Here is a 20,567-nt window from a genome sequence, read left to right on the forward strand (position 1 = left end):
TTCTTGATCATGATGTACAGCAGTGTTGTAGATCCGGTTGCCTAAGTGCTCCTTGGATTGAAATCTTTGTCCGCAGTTGAAGCTTGAATTTTTTCTCCCTTTTCTGTCCACAAATGTTGGGATTCAGATGATTCATTTGAGCCAGGCTAATCAGTGGTCCAGTTGTTAAAACTGAAACGTTGCGAATTTGCCCGGTTTTTGCTTGCAGTGGTTAATTATTACAGCTTCGTGTGGTTTTAATAATTTTCTTCATTTGCAAAGTGTATGAAGGGCAAATTAACTTCGAAAATCCTCCTGAATGTATCTCCATTCACAAGCAGATAGTTTTGATGACTTTTGCCATAACTGGGTAGTTTCGGGCACAATAAATCGAATTCCTCCTCTCTATATAAATTATTTATTTATATTTTTACATTTGCCGGCAGACAATGTAGGGTGGGAGATACCGGAGGTCCCAGGCTCAAATCCCGCAGCGTCGCGGGATTAAACCGGATTGAACTGGTTTAACCGAACCGGATCAAACTGGATGAAACCGGTTTGAGCTCAATTAAACCGGTTAAAACGGGATAAAACGGAACTGAACCAGTTTGGTTTAACGAACCGGATCAAACTGGATGAAACCGGTTTGAGCTCAATTAAACCGGTTAAAACGAGATAAAACCGGTTCAATCAGATTAAACCGGTTTAAACCGGTTTAAACTGGATTAAACCGGTTCAAATTGGTCTGAAACGGACCAAACTGGATGAATCCGGATCAAACCGGACTGAACCAGTTTGAACTGGATAAAAACTAGTTCAACCGGTTAAACCAGCTCAAATCGGTCTGAACCGGATCAAACTGGATGAAACCGGTTCGAAAAAGCGGATCAACCGGTTTGAACTGGTTTAAACCGGATCAACTGGATGAAACTGGATAAACCGGTTCGAGGAAGCGAGCAACCGATTTAAACTGGTTTAACCTGGACCGGATCAAACTGGATGAAACCGTTTCGAAAAAGCGGATCAACCGGTTTGAACTGGTTTAAACCGGATTATTACTGGATTTAACGCGGCTAAGAAGATTTAGGACTTATCTAATGATGAAACATGTGTGGTGTTTAAAATTATCTTCCTCTGAATTTGGTCAGTATCAACTTGATATGAATCACTACATTCTTGTGGCTTGGAACAGTTGCATATGGGAAGTCTATGGTCATGCAGTAATATCTAGACCGTCAGTTAAAATTGGAGGCACTGGTAATATTATCAAAGTTGACGAAAGTCTGTTTTCGCGCCAAAAAATAACGCTGGTCGTGTCCTTCCTCTCCAGTGGGTGTACGGCGGGATTTGCAGAGATATGCGCACCTGCGTATGCTTTTAGACATTTTGAATGATATGCACAGTCTTCGCATTAATTTTAGTTCGATAACCGAATTTATTTCCCTGATTCCTTTGGGGAAGCTCTTTAATTTTCATTAAAAGCTTCTAATTTTACGAATATATGTTATTGTTTTCCTTTGGATTTTTCTTCGCTGAAGTCCATTGTAAAAATTTTGGTGATTATTTTTATGCTTCAAATTTTTTTCTAGATCATCAGCTTTTGGCGATATCTGAATCCGGTTCCCGATAACAGAACAGTGCCTAATTTCTGCAGGAACAAGGAATCATTCACTTTAGTAGGAGGTTTTACAAAAAAAAAAAAAAAAAAAAAAACAAAAAAAAAAAAAAAAAAACCATTCAACTAAGTTCTGCTCTAATTCGAAAGAAGTACTGAAATGGAGATGTGAAGATCCGGATTTGAACATTACTGCGTGAGCCGTAAGTATAATTTTATCGTTCTCGATACTAGTTATCAATGCTCAAACTTTTGAAAGGTTATTGGATAGTGCGAAATAGACTTCAACGCGGCAATGAACGTAACCAATTAGATTTTTATTTGAGTTAATGTGGCGGCAGTAGCGTTCTATAACGCTAATATTTTCAGACATTTAAAATAATATTCTCAGTTTCATGCCTAATCATTTTTCTTAATTCATTAAATTCCCTAACCAGCTTTTTAAAAAATTTTTTAAGTTGTTTAAATTTACATTAAAAATATCTAATTATACAAATAGCTGTTATCTTATTTTTTACCTTGTATTTTTCTTCAATTAAACCATGTCGTAAATATTTTGACCATTATTTTTACATTTCGAATTTTTCACCAGATCATCAGCTCTTGGTGATATTTGAATTCGGTCCCGATAACAGAACAAGGCTTTAGTGTACAATTGGATATCCTTCGATTGCCGACAAATTTGTTCAGTTTTGGCAATGAAAACCCATTTCTGGTTACTATGATAGTTTTAACGGTACATTTCCGTTTTGCCGGCGCAGGCGATAAAGTCGCCAAAACTGGTACAGTCGACGCCAAACGGAATATCCTCGCTGGTAACGTTTTACGCCTCATTTTCAAAACAAGTCGCAGCCATTTCTTATCACATTGATTGTTTCTTTCAATACTGGCATACAATTACATAGAATTTTTACAAGATAGTTCAATTTTATGCCTAAGGCCATTCGCGGTAATTAAGTCAATTAGGATGTAATCACACCGCTCACCCGAAGGCGAAAATATAGAAAAGGCAAAGTCAAGGGTTAAATTCATCTATTCTAATGACAATGCACTAGCGAATTAAAGCACTGCGGTTTTACATAATTTCTGCGTAAGCTGTTCGTACGTAATTCTTGCATTTAAATTTGTATTCCATATTAAGATTTAAGTTGAAATTAATGTAGATAATTACCGAGAGATTAGATTTTTGTAGCATAGTTTACGTGCGATGATATCATTTGGGGTCACGTGATATGAATCGGCGAATCAGAATGTTGTACTATGAAAGCATAGTAAATTCTTAAATTAATGTCTTTCTACAAATTTATTGTCTTTATTTATTGTCTTTTTACAAAATTTTAAACTATATTAAAATTTTTATGCCTTCAAAATAAAAAATTGTTAGAACTAGCAATTTGTTAACTTTTTTTATGTGTATACTGTATATTGTCGCCAATAAAGTCTGCTTGGCGAAATTTGCGCCGGCGAAACGGAGAAGTGCCGTTTTAATTTAGTTTTAGCTTTCATTGGCGTCACCATCAGGATCCGTAACTTTGTTTTAACCTTATATGACATCATCATTTTCCTGAATTTTTTTAAATGAAAATATATCGATGACGTGCACAAAGGCAGTGCGCAATGCCGAGTTTGTGAAATTGTCTGATGTTTTTTTAAGTAAAAATAGATTGATGTGTACATGAATACCGAGTTTATGCAATTCCTTTGACTTCTTATTTTGGTTTTGTGTAGTGGCCATCTTGGAATTGTGTCTTCTTGGCGTCAAAAAAGAATCGCCGAAAAGACAAAGGGCACACCAATTGTAAACTTTTACCCAAAACAATACCGAAATTTGAATACGCCGAAACTCAGTTTTTTTATTACTGTAAAATAACATAAAGTAATAGTTTTCGCTATTCTCATTTTCCTGCTGATTCAGAAGTGGACTTGCATCTGAGTAATTATACCTTCTGCAAGCGAGGATATGTGTCAAGGAATTTAACTATGTTTTGATTAATAACGATAACTGTCATTTCACTCACTGCATGGTACATCTGTAAATTATTTAATTCAAAAAGTACTCTTTTTATATCATTGTTGTAACGAACTGTGAAACGTGAATGTTTAAATAATGGTAAATGTGTGAAATAAGTTTGAGGTGTTAAAAAATATACAAGATATTTTAAACTCGTATCTTTTATTATCTTTTTTATTTTACATTAATTCATCTAATCGTAAAACAGCTTTTTTTTAACATCGGATATTTTTTTTCTCTGGTTAGTTTATAGAAATGAATCGCAAGAACTTTCCTTCATTTTACATCTGTAGACATAATCATATTTTATTTAACAGAAACACACTTGATAACACCAAAAGAAAGGAAAATTATTTTCTAATGCAGTTTGGACATTCTGCCTACTATCGAATCATCGAACCTTTTTCCTCTGGTTGCAAAAAACGACATGGGTCGCTTCAAGGCTGAAAGAGAAAAATAAAAAATTTAGTTTTGATAAAATAGATATATCAAAGAAATATTTCAATATAAATGCAGTTTTCTAATCTATCAAATTTCATCACTACCCTTGGACATAAACAATATCAGTGGCGGATTTAGGAAGAGGTCAATGATCAGTGGCGGATTTAGGAAGAGGTTAATGATCAGTGGCGGATTTAGGAAGAGGTTAATGATCAGTGGCGCATTTAGGAAGAGGAACAATCAATCGCTTGGGAGTGGAAGGCTCTCTTCTTAAATTATCGGTTATATTTAGTATTTTTCTAAAATTAATTAATAATTTTGGAGTATCTTAGAAGTTGGTAATTTTCGCAATTGTGACTTGCGCAGTGTTATAAATCACCTCTGAACGGAATGGGAAACCTATTTACAGAAGAAAAGTCATTTAGGATTCAACTGCTAGCAAGATTTGTATGAGCTATTAATTTATTTCCTGGTTTGTAAACCTAATTAACAGGAAAAGGTTTAAAACTACCTTGATTATTAAAAGAAAAAACTTCAAATGACGGTTTAGATGGAAAGTTACCGTGTTTACTTGCATAACAGTTGCACTTTGGTTGTCAATCTTTCATTGTAAAAGTCTAGGAGCGACTATTTTATGTGAGGAAATGTACTACACAATATTGCGCATTTTTGAGGATTTCTTCTGCTTCAAAACTGGGGGTGCGACTATTACGCAAGTAAATACGGTAATTACATTTCATTCTCCAAATAATCAGATGAAATTTAAAGAATGCAAACCATTATTATACGCACATCCCGGCCCATAGGTCCTTGTGATCCTTTTTTTTTTTTAATGAAAATTTTGAGTGAAAAGTAAATTGTCTTGACAAAGGTTTAATATTAGTCAACAGAGAATTATTTGCTTACAAAACGGTGTGTTTAGTTTTTTTTTGATTGCTGTTATACTTTTTGTTCGTCTCATGTCACGTCGAGACCCCCCCCCCCCGAAAAAAAAAATGAAACTGAAATCTTTCAGATTTTATATTACTACCAAAGGGACACCTTTTTAAACGTTTTGTGTGTTACTTTTATTTATTAAATATCATGTTCTACCATAAAGCTACTAAACTGTTTTTCTACTTAAACGACAAAATTCAATTCTACAGCAATATCGCAAAATGACTTAAAAAGAGCATATTTTTAGAATTTCCGATACAATCTTGCACACTAGCAATAATTTTTTTTTTTCCGTACAGTGTTACCATTGCTCGCTTCGAAATCGTTGAGTTTCTTAATCAAAAACTCATAAATGCTTTTTAAAATATGAAATTGATAATAAAGCAAATTCCAAATTCGAGCTTCCAGATGCCCGTATTCGGGTGGAGACGTACGTTATTCAAAATTGGATGGCTCTAGGTTATCGTTATTTTATCACTGCGATTTCTCTTGATATTTTAATAAGATGTGCTTAAAGTGGTTTGACTATTTTTAGGCTTTAAAAGATCTTCCCGTGTTTTCTTCTCTCTAGGGCATTTAACGGTTAATGATCCTAATGCGGTGCGTCAAATCATGCCATCTAACAATGCTTTAGAAACTTTGATCAATAATAAATTCGTTACTTTTTTGTTTTGATATACAAAGTACATGTTTTACGTTATTAGTAATTTTCAGTATGGTAATTAGAAAAGCAAATATACTGTTATTAGATAGTTTGTTCAATTGAAGTCAAGTTTTCCGGAACTGCAGATATCCGAAACTTTAGTTATCCGAACAGCTTGTTATCTTTTTACACCAATAAAAATTTTATTAATATACTATATAGGGATTCAAACATGACATGGACTGTTGCTGTTACAAATCACTACCCATGCACAGAGCTCAGTGTCCTTGGGCCACATAACCCCACCTTACTTAGTTGGTTGGTATCGTGTTCTTTGAGAATTCAAATGGATCCATGGTGGAAATTCCAGCTTTTTGGCAGTTCTACAATCTTTCAACTATACAGGATCTTCCTGGAAAGGAAATTCTTCCAAGCTTTGCTGAGCTGCAAGTATTGCCGGACAGGTGAAGACGTGTTCTGGAGAACATTTCTTTTCGGGGCAGTTTCTACAAATTCTTATATGATCCATTACCATCTTCGTTAATTTTCATTCCTATGAAATGGCAGGTTCTCATTTTAATAATGGTCTTTATAATTTCTGTGTTTACATCAATCTTGCATACCTGATGGTCTTTCTTAATTGATTTCTCTTTGAGTCTACCCCACCTTATTTGCCGTGCAGATTAGAATTTGCTGAGTCAAGTCCGGCTGTCGCGAGAATGTTGAGCAAACAACAGCTGGCTTGCAGCGTGGAACAAAGAATTGCGGTCGAATTTCTAGTTCGGAAAAACGCCCAGATACCTGAAATTTGGCAGTGATACCAAGCACCGCATGAGGAACAGTGTCTCTAGTGGTTAAGTACTTCACAGAGGGTCAAGAACGCATGGGAAACATCCATTACTCAGGCAAACACTGATCATGTGTATGCGGTTATTTATCAGAATAGGCCACACTTGGGTCCATGCTTTCAGTTAGTATTAATCTTGTAGACGTAACGTTTTCGGAAAACCTTCACATTAAAGAAAAGTATACTTTATGGATTCCACGCACGTTGACAGTCGAGAACAAAGTGATGCCCATGCAAACTGCCAGTTTTTTCCTACGGTGGTTTGAAGGAAGGGTAATTTGAAAGTCTGTAGTGACCACACTGAAACATGGACCCCGATTCCATGTTTCAGTGTGGTCACTACAGTGACTTTCAGTGGTTCAGTGTTATTTGTGAAACTAGACAAAAACATGCCTTGCATTTGAAGTAGACCTTGTAGAAACCCCCACCATTTTGATGGAAAGAGGCAAAGATCCCTTTCTTGAAGAAGGAAGAGAATTTCCTATTAAAATAAAGTGGCCCATTTTTGAATCTTGATGGAAATGGACTGTCTCGAAATCGGTAGACATTTTTATGAAACGGATGTTAATGTGAGGTTGATTCTTGCTTAATTTATTGGTGTTATATCGCTTATCTGATATCAGAGGAAGCTTACGAAATTCGTCCTGGCAAGGAGGTAAGATTGAGCCTGTCGTTGACAAGAGCCTTGGCCTCCATGTAGGTGACAGTAGGACTTTATGCCCCGCCTTCGAATTTAGAAGGACAGTATCTGGGCAAGACGGGTCCCCGGGTTTTCCACGCCACTTTCCCTACCAACTACTTCTTGAGAGGACTTTCAGGTCGCGACATATTTAGAGTGACTCCTGCCGCAAAGAAACTATACATTTAGAATCATTGATGTCTTCTTCGGAATCGAACTCGGCCCCTACACTATGAAAGCTAGAATCACTAACTACCATTCAAGGGGGAGGGGGTGCATGTTTTTATTTAATATCAGCGGCATTTCTTCGACTATAAATCTCTGTGAATATTATTTTATTTTTTAGCAAATACAAAATAATTACTAAAGCAAAATATTATACAGTGTAAAACCCCCCAAAAAACTGAAACGTTTCGGATTTTATATTATGCCCAAATGATTTGTGTGTTACTTTTATTAATTAAATATCGTGCTCTTTGCACTTAAACCATAAAATTCAATTCGACAGAAATATCACAAATTAATTTAAGAAGAGCATATCTTTAGAATTTTTGATACACAGTCGCGCGCGTTGGAGATAAAAATGTTTTACCTTTTTTTTTTACTCGTACAGTGTTGCCATTACTCTCTTTGACTTCGTTGAGTTTGTTAATACAAAATTCGCTTACGTTTTAGAAACGCCTTTTTTTAAGGTTTCGTGTGTTGCTTTTGTTTATTAAATATTATGTACTTTGCACTTAAATCATAAAACTCAGATCAACAGCAATATCGCAAAATAATTTTAAATTGAGTCTATCTTTAGAATTTCCCTTACACAGTCTCGCGCGTTGGAGATAAAAATGTTTTTCTTTTTTTCTCTAGTACAGTATTGCCATTGCTCGCTTTCAAATCGTTGAGTTTCAAATTTGTTTTTGTTAGTTTCACAAAGTATGATATAGATAATAAAAACATCAATAATTCGGGGCTTCCAGATGCCCATATTCGCAGGAGGATTACTTTATCGAAAATTTGATGTTTCTATGTACCTTTGTTTTTTCGCAGAGCGAGAAATATACCTACATTCATGCAAACTCTTCATTATTTAATTTCCTTAAATATAAAGCAGTGCTCTAATATTTGGTGGCAACAATTTAAAAAGTGAACCGACACAAAATGCCAAAACGAAATTGACAACCCTTCTGGGCTAGCGCCGTCTGGGCTAAAATGATAAAATTCACTCTGTAGCTTAAAAATAATTTCATATTTGACGTATAGACATAAGACAGTCTGGCTATGTGAAATTTCGAATATGGGATTGGTTACGGTGCCGGTTAATCCAAGAAATAGAGATTCTGTTTTATTCTACTGCATCTACAATAGTTCAGTATGTGATTCATTGACTTCCTCCGCCCCCAATGGTCTCTGAAACGGTACTCCTACGAATGTGAGGTATTATTCTGAAAAGGCGCTTAAAGGTTAAATAACGAGATTTGACCCTCAGTGTTTCTTTCTCCTTTATAACTCCCCAGACGGGAATACAAGTGCCGATGGTCTCTTTTTCCTTCTTACCTCGCGAGGAATAGCGGCTATTTCAGAAGCTTTCCAGGATTATGCGATCTATTTTGGTATCACTGGAATAGGATGTGTAATAGTTCTTGATCATGATGTACAGCAGTGTTGTAGATCCGGTTGCCTAAGTGCTCCTTGGATTGAAATCTTTGTCCGCAGTTGAAGCTTGAATTTTTTCTCCCTTTTCTGTCCACAAATGTTGGGATCCAGATGATTCATTTGAGCCAGGCTAATCAGTGGTCCAGTTGTTAAAACTGAAACGTTGCGAATTTGCCCGGTTTTTGCTTGCAGTGGTTAATTATTACAGCTTCGTGTGGTTTTAATAATTTTCTTCATTTGCAAAGTGTATGAAGGGCAAATTAACTTCGAAAATCCTCCTGAATGTATCTCCATTCACAAGCAGATAGTTTTGATGACTTTTGCCATAACTGGGTAGTTTCGGGCACAATAAATCGAATTCCTCCTCTCTATATAAATTATTTATTTATATTTTTACATTTGCCGGCAGACAATGTAGGGTGGGAGATACCGGAGGTCCCAGGCTCAAATCCCGCAGCGTCGCGGGATTAAACCGGATTGAACTGGTTTAACCGAACCGGATCAAACTGGATGAAACCGGTTTGAGCTCAATTAAACCGGTAAAACGGGATAAAACGGAACTGAACCAGTTTGGTTTAACGAACCGGATCAAACTGGATGAAACCGGTTTGAGCTCAATTAAACCGGTTAAAACGAGATAAAACCGGTTCAATCAGATTAAACCGGTTTAAACCGGTTTAAACTGGATTAAACCGGTTCAAATTGGTCTGAAACGGACCAAACTGGATGAATCCGGATCAAACCGGACTGAACCAGTTTGAACTGGATAAAAACTAGTTCAACCGGTTAAACCAGCTCAAATCGGTCTGAACCGGATCAAACTGGATGAAACCGGTTCGAAAAAGCGGATCAACCGGTTTGAACTGGTTTAAACCGGATCAACTGGATGAAACTGGATAAACCGGTTCGAGGAAGCGAGCAACCGATTTAAACTGGTTTAAACCTGGACCGGATCAAACTGGATGAAACCGTTTCGAAAAAGCGGATCAACCGGTTTGAACTGGTTTAAAACCGATTATTACTGGATTTAACGCGGCTAAGAAGATTTAGGACTTATCTAATGATGAAACATGTGTGGTGTTTAAAATTATCTTCCTCTGAATTTGGTCAGTATCAACTTGATATGAATCACTACATTCTTGTGGCTTGGAACAGTTGCATATGGGAAGTCTATGGTCATGCAGTAATATCTAGACCGTCAGTTAAAATTGGAGGCACTGGTAATATTATCAAAGTTGACGAAAGTCTGTTTTCGCGCCAAAAAATAACGCTGGTCGTGTCCTTCCTCTCCAGTGGGTGTACGGCGGGATTTGCAGAGATATGCGCACCTGCGTATGTTTTTAGACATTTTGAATGATATGCACAGTCTTCGCATTAATTTTAGTTCGATAACCGAATTTATTTCCCTGATTCCTTGGGGAAGCTCTTTAATTTTCATTAAAAGCTTCTAATTTTACGAATATATGTTATTGTTTTCCTTTGGATTTTTCTTCGCTGAAGTCCATTGTAAAAATTTTGGTGATTATTTTATGCTTCAAATTTTTTTCTAGATCATCAGCTTTTGGCGATATCTGAATCCGGTTCCCGATAACAGAACAGTGCCTAATTTCTGCAGGAACAAGGAATCATTCACTTTAGTAGGAGGTTTTACAAAAAAAAAAAAAAAAAAAAAAAAAAAAAAAAACATTCAACTAAGTTCTGCTCTAATTCGAAAGAAGTACTGAAATGGAGATGTGAAGATCCGGATTTGAACATTACTGCGTGAGCCGTAAGTATAATTTTATCGTTCTCGATACTAGTTATCAATGCTCAAACTTTTGAAAGGTTATTGGATAGTGCGAAATAGACTTCAACGCGGCAATGAACGTAACCAATTAGATTTTTATTTGAGTTAATGTGGCGGCAGTAGCGTTCTATAACGCTAATATTTTCAGACATTTAAAATAATATTCTCAGTTTCATGCCTAATCATTTTTCTTAATTCATTAAATTCCCTAACCAGCTTTTTAAAAAATTTTTTAAGTTGTTTAAATTTACATTAAAAATATCTAATTATACAAATAGCTGTTATCTTATTTTTTACCTTGTATTTTTCTTCAATTAAACCATGTCGTAAATATTTTGACCATTATTTTTACATTTCGAATTTTTCACCAGATCATCAGCTCTTGGTGATATTTGAATTCGGTCCCGATAACAGAACAAGGCTTTAGTGTACAATTGGATATCCTTCGATTGCCGACAAATTTGTTCAGTTTTGGCAATGAAAACCCATTTCTGGTTACTATGATAGTTTTAACGGTACATTTCCGTTTTGCCGGCGCAGGCGATAAAGTCGCCAAAACTGGTACAGTCGACGCCAAACGGAATATCCTCGCTGGTAACGTTTTACGCCTCATTTTCAAAACAAGTCGCAGCCATTTCTTATCACATTGATTGTTTCTTTCAATACTGGCATACAATTACATAGAATTTTTACAAGATAGTTCAATTTTATGCCTAAGGCCATTCGCGGTAATTAAGTCAATTAGGATGTAATCACACCGCTCACCCGAAGGCGAAAATATAGAAAAGGCAAAGTCAAGGGTTAAATTCATCTATTCTAATGACAATGCACTAGCGAATTAAAGCACTGCGGTTTTACATAATTTCTGCGTAAGCTGTTCGTACGTAATTCTTGCATTTAAATTTGTATTCCATATTAAGATTTAAGTTGAAATTAATGTAGATAATTACCGAGAGATTAGATTTTTGTAGCATAGTTTACGTGCGATGATATCATTTGGGGTCACGTGATATGAATCGGCGAATCAGAATGTTGTACTATGAAAGCATAGTAAATTCTTAAATTAATGTCTTTCTACAAATTTATTGTCTTTATTTATTGTCTTTTTACAAAATTTTAAACTATATTAAAATTTTTATGCCTTCAAAATAAAAAATTGTTAGAACTAGCAATTTGTTAACTTTTTTTATGTGTATACTGTATATTGTCGCCAATAAAGTCTGCTTGGCGAAATTTGCGCCGGCGAAACGGAGAAGTGCCGTTTTAATTTAGTTTTAGCTTTCATTGGCGTCACCATCAGGATCCGTAACTTTGTTTTAACCTTATATGACATCATCATTTTCCTGAATTTTTTTAAATGAAAATATATCGATGACGTGCACAAAGGCAGTGCGCAATGCCGAGTTTGTGAAATTGTCTGATGTTTTTTTAAGTAAAAATAGATTGATGTGTACATGAATACCGAGTTTATGCAATTCCTTTGACTTCTTATTTTGGTTTTGTGTAGTGGCCATCTTGGAATTGTGTCTTCTTGGCGTCAAAAAAGAATCGCCGAAAAGACAAAGGGCACACCAATTGTAAACTTTTACCCAAAACAATACCGAAATTTGAATACGCCGAAACTCAGTTTTTTTATTACTGTAAAATAACATAAAGTAATAGTTTTCGCTATTCTCATTTTCCTGCTGAATCAGAAGTGGACTTGCATCTGAGTAATTATACCTTCTGCAAGCGAGGATATGTGTCAAGGAATTTAACTATGTTTTGATTAATAACGATAACTGTCATTTCACTCACTGCATGGTACATCTGTAAATTATTTAATTCAAAAAGTACTCTTTTTATATCATTGTTGTAACGAACTGTGAAACGTGAATGTTTAAATAATGGTAAATGTGTGAAATAAGTTTGAGGTGTTAAAAAATATACAAGATATTTTAAACTCGTATCTTTTATTATCTTTTTTATTTTACATTAATTCATCTAATCGTTAAAACAGCTTTTTTTTTAACATCGGATATTTTTTTTCTCTGGTTAGTTTATAGAAATGAATCGCAAGAACTTTCCTTCATTTTACATCTGTAGACATAATCATATTTTATTTAACAGAAACACACTTGATAACACCAAAAGAAAGGAAAATTATTTTAATGCAGTTTGGACATTCTGCCTACTATCGAATCATCGAACCTTTTTCCTCTGGTTGCAAAAAACGACATGGGTCGCTTCAAGGCTGAAAGAGAAAAATAAAAAATTTAGTTTTGATAAAATAGATATATCAAAGAAATATTTCAATATAAATGCAGTTTTCTAATCTATCAAATTTCATCACTACCCTTGGACATAAACAATATCAGTGGCGGATTTAGGAAGAGGTCAATGATCAGTGGCGGATTTAGGAAGAGGTTAATGATCAGTGGCGGATTTAGGAAGAGGTTAATGATCAGTGGCGCATTTAGGAAGAGGAACAATCAATCGCTTGGGAGTGGAAGGCTCTCTTCTTAAATTATCGGTTATATTTAGTATTTTTCTAAAATTAATTAATAATTTTGGAGTATCTTAGAAGTTGGTAATTTTCGCAATTGTGACTTGCGCAGTGTTATAAATCACCTCTGAACGGAATGGGAAACCTATTTACAGAAGAAAAGTCATTTAGGATTCAACTGCTAGCAAGATTTGTATGAGCTATTAATTTATTTCCTGGTTTGTAAACCTAATTAACAGGAAAAGGTTTAAAACTACCTTGATTATTAAAAGAAAAAACTTCAAATGACGGTTTAGATGGAAAGTTACCGTGTTTACTTGCATAACAGTTGCACTTTGGTTGTCAATCTTTCATTGTAAAAGTCTAGGAGCGACTATTTTATGTGAGGAAATGTACTACACAATATTGCGCATTTTTGAGGATTTCTTCTGCTTCAAAACTGGGGGTGCGACTATTACGCAAGTAAATACGGTAATTACATTTCATTCTCCAAATAATCAGATGAAATTTAAAGAATGCAAACCATTATTATACGCACATCCCGGCCCATAGGTCCTTGTGATCCTTTTTTTTTTTTAATGAAAATTTTGAGTGAAAAGTAAATTGTCTTGACAAAGGTTTAATATTAGTCAACAGAGAATTATTTGCTTACAAAACGGTGTGTTTAGTTTTTTTTTGATTGCTGTTATACTTTTTGTTCGTCTCATGTCACGTCGAGACCCCCCCCCCCCCCCCGAAAAAAAAAATGAAACTGAAATCTTTCAGATTTTATATTACTACCAAAGGGACACCTTTTTAAACGTTTTGTGTGTTACTTTTATTTATTAAATATCATGTTCTACCATAAAGCTACTAAACTGTTTTTCTACTTAAACGACAAAATTCAATTCTACAGCAATATCGCAAAATGACTTAAAAAGAGCATATTTTTAGAATTTCCGATACAATCTTGCACACTAGCAATAATTTTTTTTTTCCGTACAGTGTTGCCATTGCTCGCTTCGAAATCGTTGAGTTTCTTAATCAAAAACTCATAAATGCTTTTTAAAATATGAAATTGATAATAAAGCAAATTCCAAATTCGAGCTTCCAGATGCCCGTATTCGGGTGGAGACGTACGTTATTCAAAATTGGATGGCTCTAGGTTATCGTTATTTTATCACTGCGATTTCTCTTGATATTTTAATAAGATGTGCTTAAAGTGGTTTGACTATTTTTAGGCTTTAAAAGATCTTCCCGTGTTTTCTTCTCTCTAGGGCATTTAACGGTTAATGATCCTAATGCGGTGCGTCAAATCATGCCATCTAACAATGCTTTAGAAACTTTGATCAATAATAAATTCGTTACTTTTTTGTTTTGATATACAAAGTACATGTTTTACGTTATTAGTAATTTTCAGTATGGTAATTAGAAAAGCAAATATACTGTTATTAGATAGTTTGTTCAATTGAAGTCAAGTTTTCCGGAACTGCAGATATCCGAAACTTTAGTTATCCGAACAGCTTGTTATCTTTTTACACCAATAAAAATTTTATTAATATACTATATAGGGATTCAAACATGACATGGACTGTTGCTGTTACAAATCACTACCCATGCACAGAGCTCAGTGTCCTTGGGCCACATAACCCCACCTTACTTAGTTGGTTGGTATCGTGTTCTTTGAGAATTCAAATGGATCCATGGTGGAAATTCCAGCTTTTTGGCAGTTCTACAATCTTTCAACTATACAGGATCTTCCTGGAAAGGAAATTCTTCCAAGCTTTGCTGAGCTGCAAGTATTGCCGGACAGGTGAAGACGTGTTCTGGAGAACATTTCTTTTCGGGGCAGTTTCTACAAATTCTTATATGATCCATTACCATCTTCGTTAATTTTCATTCCTATGAAATGGCAGGTTCTCATTTTAATAATGGTCTTTATAATTTCTGTGTTTACATCAATCTTGCATACCTGATGGTCTTTCTTAATTGATTTCTCTTTGAGTCTACCCCACCTTATTTGCCGTGCAGATTAGAATTTGCTGAGTCAAGTCCGGCTGTCGCGAGAATGTTGAGCAAACAACAGCTGGCTTGCAGCGTGGAACAAAGAATTGCGGTCGAATTTCTAGTTCGGAAAAACGCCCAGATACCTGAAATTTGGCAGTGATACCAAGCACCGCATGAGGAACAGTGTCTCTAGTGGTTAAGTACTTCACAGAGGGTCAAGAACGCATGGGAAACATCCATTACTCAGGCAAACACTGATCATGTGTATGCGGTTATTTATCAGAATAGGCCACACTTGGGTCCATGCTTTCAGTTAGTATTAATCTTGTAGACGTAACGTTTTCGGAAAACCTTCACATTAAAGAAAAGTATACTTTATGGATTCCACGCACGTTGACAGTCGAGAACAAAGTGATGCCCATGCAAACTGCCAGTTTTTTCCTACGGTGGTTTGAAGGAAGGGTAATTTGAAAGTCTGTAGTGACCACACTGAAACATGGACCCCGATTCCATGTTTCAGTGTGGTCACTACAGTGACTTTCAGTGGTTCAGTGTTATTTGTGAAACTAGACAAAAACATGCCTTGCATTTGAAGTAGACCTTGTAGAAACCCCCACCATTTTGATGGAAAGAGGCAAAGATCCCTTTCTTGAAGAAGGAAGAGAATTTCCTATTAAAATAAAGTGGCCCATTTTTGAATCTTGATGGAAATGGACTGTCTCGAAATCGGTAGACATTTTTATGAAACGGATGTTAATGTGAGGTTGATTCTTGCTTAATTTATTGGTGTTATATCGCTTATCTGATATCAGAGGAAGCTTACGAAATTCGTCCTGGCAAGGAGGTAAGATTGAGCCTGTCGTTGACAAGAGCCTTGGCCTCCATGTAGGTGACAGTAGGACTTTATGCCCCGCCTTCGAATTTAGAAGGACAGTATCTGGGCAAGACGGGTCCCCGGGTTTTCCACGCCACTTTCCCTACCAACTACTTCTTGAGAGGACTTTCAGGTCGCGACATATTTAGAGTGACTCCTGCCGCAAAGAAACTATACATTTAGAATCATTGATGTCTTCTTCGGAATCGAACTCGGCCCCTACACTATGAAAGCTAGAATCACTAACTACCATTCAAGGGGGAGGGGGTGCATGTTTTTATTTAATATCAGCGGCATTTCTTCGACTATAAATCTCTGTGAATATTATTTTATTTTTTAGCAAATACAAAATAATTACTAAAGCAAAATATTATACAGTGTAAAACCCCCCAAAAAACTGAAACGTTTCGGATTTTATATTATGCCCAAATGATTTGTGTGTTACTTTTATTAATTAAATATCGTGCTCTTTGCACTTAAACCATAAAATTCAATTCGACAGAAATATCACAAATTAATTTAAGAAGAGCATATCTTTAGAATTTTTGATACACAGTCGCGCGCGTTGGAGATAAAAATGTTTTACCTTTTTTTTTTACTCGTACAGTGTTGCCATTACTCTCTTTGACTTCGTTGAGTTTGTTAATACAAAATTCGCTTACGTTTTAGAAACGCCTTTTTTTAAGGTTTCGTGTGTTGCTTTTGTTTATTAAATATTATGTACTTTGCACTTAAATCATAAAACTCAGATCAACAGCAATATCGCAAAATAATTTTAAATTGAGTCTATCTTTAGAATTTCCCTTACACAGTCTCGCGCGTTGGAGATAAAAATGTTTTTCTTTTTTTCTCTAGTACAGTATTGCCATTGCTCGCTTTCAAATCGTTGAGTTTCAAATTTGTTTTTGTTAGTTTCACAAAGTATGATATAGATAATAAAAACATCAATAATTCGGGGCTTCCAGATGCCCATATTCGCAGGAGGATTACTTTATCGAAAATTTGATGTTTCTATGTACCTTTGTTTTTTCGCAGAGCGAGAAATATACCTACATTCATGCAAACTCTTCATTATTTAATTTCCTTAAATATAAAGCAGTGCTCTAATATTTGGTGGCAACAATTTAAAAAGTGAACCGACACAAAATGCCAAAACGAAATTGACAACCCTTCTGGGCTAGCGCCGTCTGGGCTAAAATGATAAAATTCACTCTGTAGCTTAAAAATAATTTCATATTTGACGTATAGACATAAGACAGTCTGGCTATGTGAAATTTCGAATATGGGATTGGTTACGGTGCCGGTTAATCCAAGAAATAGAGATTCTGTTTTATTCTACTGCATCTACAATAGTTCAGTATGTGATTCATTGACTTCCTCCGCCCCCAATGGTCTCTGAAACGGTACTCCTACGAATGTGAGGTATTATTCTGAAAAGGCGCTTAAAGGTTAAATAACGAGATTTGACCCTCAGTGTTTCTTTCTCCTTTATAACTCCCCAGACGGGAATACAAGTGCCGATGGTCTCTTTTTCCTTCTTACCTCGCGAGGAATAGCGGCTATTTCAGAAGCTTTCCAGGATTATGCGATCTATTTTGGTATCACTGGAATAGGATGTGTAATAGTTCTTGATCATGATGTACAGCAGTGTTGTAGATCCGGTTGCCTAAGTGCTCCTTGGATTGAAATCTTTGTCCGCAGTTGAAGCTTGAATTTTTTCTCCCTTTTCTGTCCACAAATGTTGGGATTCAGATGATTCATTTGAGCCAGGCTAATCAGTGGTCCAGTTGTTAAAACTGAAACGTTGCGAATTTGCCCGGTTTTTGCTTGCAGTGGTTAATTATTACAGCTTCGTGTGGTTTTAATAATTTTCTTCATTTGCAAAGTGTATGAAGGGCAAATTAACTTCGAAAATCCTCCTGAATGTATCTCCATTCACAAGCAGATAGTTTTGATGACTTTTGCCATAACTGGGTAGTTTCGGGCACAATAAATCGAATTCCTCCTCTCTATATAAATTATTTATTTATATTTTTACATTTGCCGGCAGACAATGTAGGGTGGGAGATACCGGAGGTCCCAGGCTCAAATCCCGCAGCGTCGCGGGATTAAACCGGATTGAACTGGTTTAACCGAACCGGATCAAACTGGATGAAACCGGTTTGAGCTCAATTAAACCGGTTAAAACGGGATAAAACGGAACTGAACCAGTTTGGTTTAACGAACCGGATCAAACTGGATGAAACCGGTTTGAGCTCAATTAAACCGGTTAAAACGAGATAAAACCGGTTCAATCAGATTAAACCGGTTTAAACCGGTTTAAACTGGATTAAACCGGTTCAAATTGGTCTGAAACGGACCAAACTGGATGAATCCGGATCAAACCGGACTGAACCAGTTTGAACTGGATAAAAACTAGTTCAACCGGTTAAACCAGCTCAAATCGGTCTGAACCGGATCAAACTGGATGAAACCGGTTCGAAAAAGCGGATCAACCGGTTTGAACTGGTTTAAACCGGATCAACTGGATGAAACTGGATAAACCGGTTCGAGGAAGCGAGCAACCGATTTAAACTGGTTTAACCTGGACCGGATCAAACTGGATGAAACCGTTTCGAAAAAGCGGATCAACCGGTTTGAACTGGTTTAAACCGGATTATTACTGGATTTAACGCGGCTAAGAAGATTTAGGACTTATCTAATGATGAAACATGTGTGGTGTTTAAAATTATCTTCCTCTGAATTTGGTCAGTATCAACTTGATATGAATCACTACATTCTTGTGGCTTGGAACAGTTGCATATGGGAAGTCTATGGTCATGCAGTAATATCTAGACCGTCAGTTAAAATTGGAGGCACTGGTAATATTATCAAAGTTGACGAAAGTCTGTTTTCGCGCCAAAAAATAACGCTGGTCGTGTCCTTCCTCTCCAGTGGGTGTACGGCGGGATTTGCAGAGATATGCGCACCTGCGTATGTTTTTAGACATTTTGAATGATATGCACAGTCTTCGCATTAATTTTAGTTCGATAACCGAATTTATTTCCCTGATTCCTTTGGGGAAGCTCTTTAATTTTCATTAAAAGCTTCTAATTTTACGAATATATGTTATTGTTTTCCTTTGGATTTTTCTTCGCTGAAGTCCATTGTAAAAATTTTGGTGATTATTTTTATGCTTCAAATTTTTTTCTAGATCATCAGCTTTTGGCGATATCTGAATCCGGTTCCCGATAACAGAACAGTGCCTAATTTCTGCAGGAACAAGGAATCATTCACTTTAGTAGGAGGTTTTACAAAAAAAAAAAAAAAAAAAAAAACAAAAAAAAAAAAAAAAAAAACCATTCAACTAAGTTCTGCTCTAATTCGAAAGAAGTACTGAAATGGAGATGTGAAGATCCGGATTTGAACATTACTGTGTGAGCCGTAAGTATAATTTTATCGTTCTCGATACTAGTTATCAATGCTCAAACTTTTGAAAGGTTATTGGATAGTGCGAAATAGACTTCAACGCGGCAATGAACGTAACCAATTAGATTTTTATTTGAGTTAATGTGGCGGCAGTAGCGTTCTATAACGCTAATATTTTCAGACATTTAAAATAATATTCTCAGTTTCATGCCTAATCATTTTTCTTAATTCATTAAATTCCCTAACCAGCTTTTTAAAAAATTTTTTAAGTTGTTTAAATTTACATTAAAAATATCTAATTATACAAATAGCTGTTATCTTATTTTTTACCTTGTATTTTTCTTCAATTAAACCATGTCGTAAATATTTTGACCATTATTTTTACATTTCGAATTTTTCACCAGATCATCAGCTCTTGGTGATATTTGAATTCGGTCCCGATAACAGAACAAGGCTTTAGTGTACAATTGGATATCCTTCGATTGCCGACAAATTTGTTCAGTTTTGGCAATGAAAACCCATTTCTGGTTACTATGATAGTTTTAACGGTACATTTCCGTTTTGCCGGCGCAGGCGATAAAGTCGCCAAAACTGGTACAGTCGACGCCAAACGGAATATCCTCGCTGGTAACGTTTTACGCCTCATTTTCAAAACAAGTCGCAGCCATTTCTTATCACATTGATTGTTTCTTTCAATACTGGCATACAATTACATAGAATTTTTACAAGATAGTTCAATTTTATGCCTAAGGCCATTCGCGGTAATTAAGTCAATTAGGATGTAATCACACCGCTCACCCGAAGGCGAAAATATAGAAAAGGCAAAGTCAAGGGTTAAATTCATCTATTCTAATGACAATGCACTAGCGAATTAAAGCACTGCGGTTTTACATAATTTCTGCGTAAGCTGTTCGTACGTAATTCTTGCATTTAAATTTGTATTCCATATTAAGATTTAAGTTGAAATTAATGTAGATAATTACCGAGAGATTAGATTTTTGTAGCATAGTTTACGTGCGATGATATCATTTGGGGTCACGTGATATGAATCGGCGAATCAGAATGTTGTACTATGAAAGCATAGTAAATTCTTAAATTAATGTCTTTCTACAAATTTATTGTCTTTATTTATTGTCTTTTTACAAAATTTTAAACTATATTAAAATTTTTATGCCTTCAAAATAAAAAATTGTTAGAACTAGCAATTTGTTAACTTTTTTTATGTGTATA

At 35.6% G+C, this 20,567-nt stretch overlaps 1 long non-coding RNA gene across 1 annotated transcript; it reads left to right on the forward strand.

Annotated features, from left to right (window-relative positions):
* The first annotated feature begins 1,201 nt into the window (after positions 1-1,201).
* On the forward strand, positions 1,202-19,338 carry LOC146996063 (uncharacterized). Its single transcript, XR_015042429.1, has 3 exons — positions 1,202-1,797; positions 10,349-10,566; positions 19,123-19,338. It is a non-coding gene; the product is annotated as an uncharacterized LOC146996063 (long non-coding RNA).
* Positions 19,339-20,567: the final 1,229 nt, after the last annotated feature.

This window comes from Stegodyphus dumicola, chromosome 8 (assembly GCF_044657685.1).
Source record: "Stegodyphus dumicola isolate Sdum_Otavi_A_Nest chromosome 8, ASM4465768v1".
Classification (NCBI taxonomy): domain Eukaryota; kingdom Metazoa; phylum Arthropoda; class Arachnida; order Araneae; family Eresidae; genus Stegodyphus; species Stegodyphus dumicola.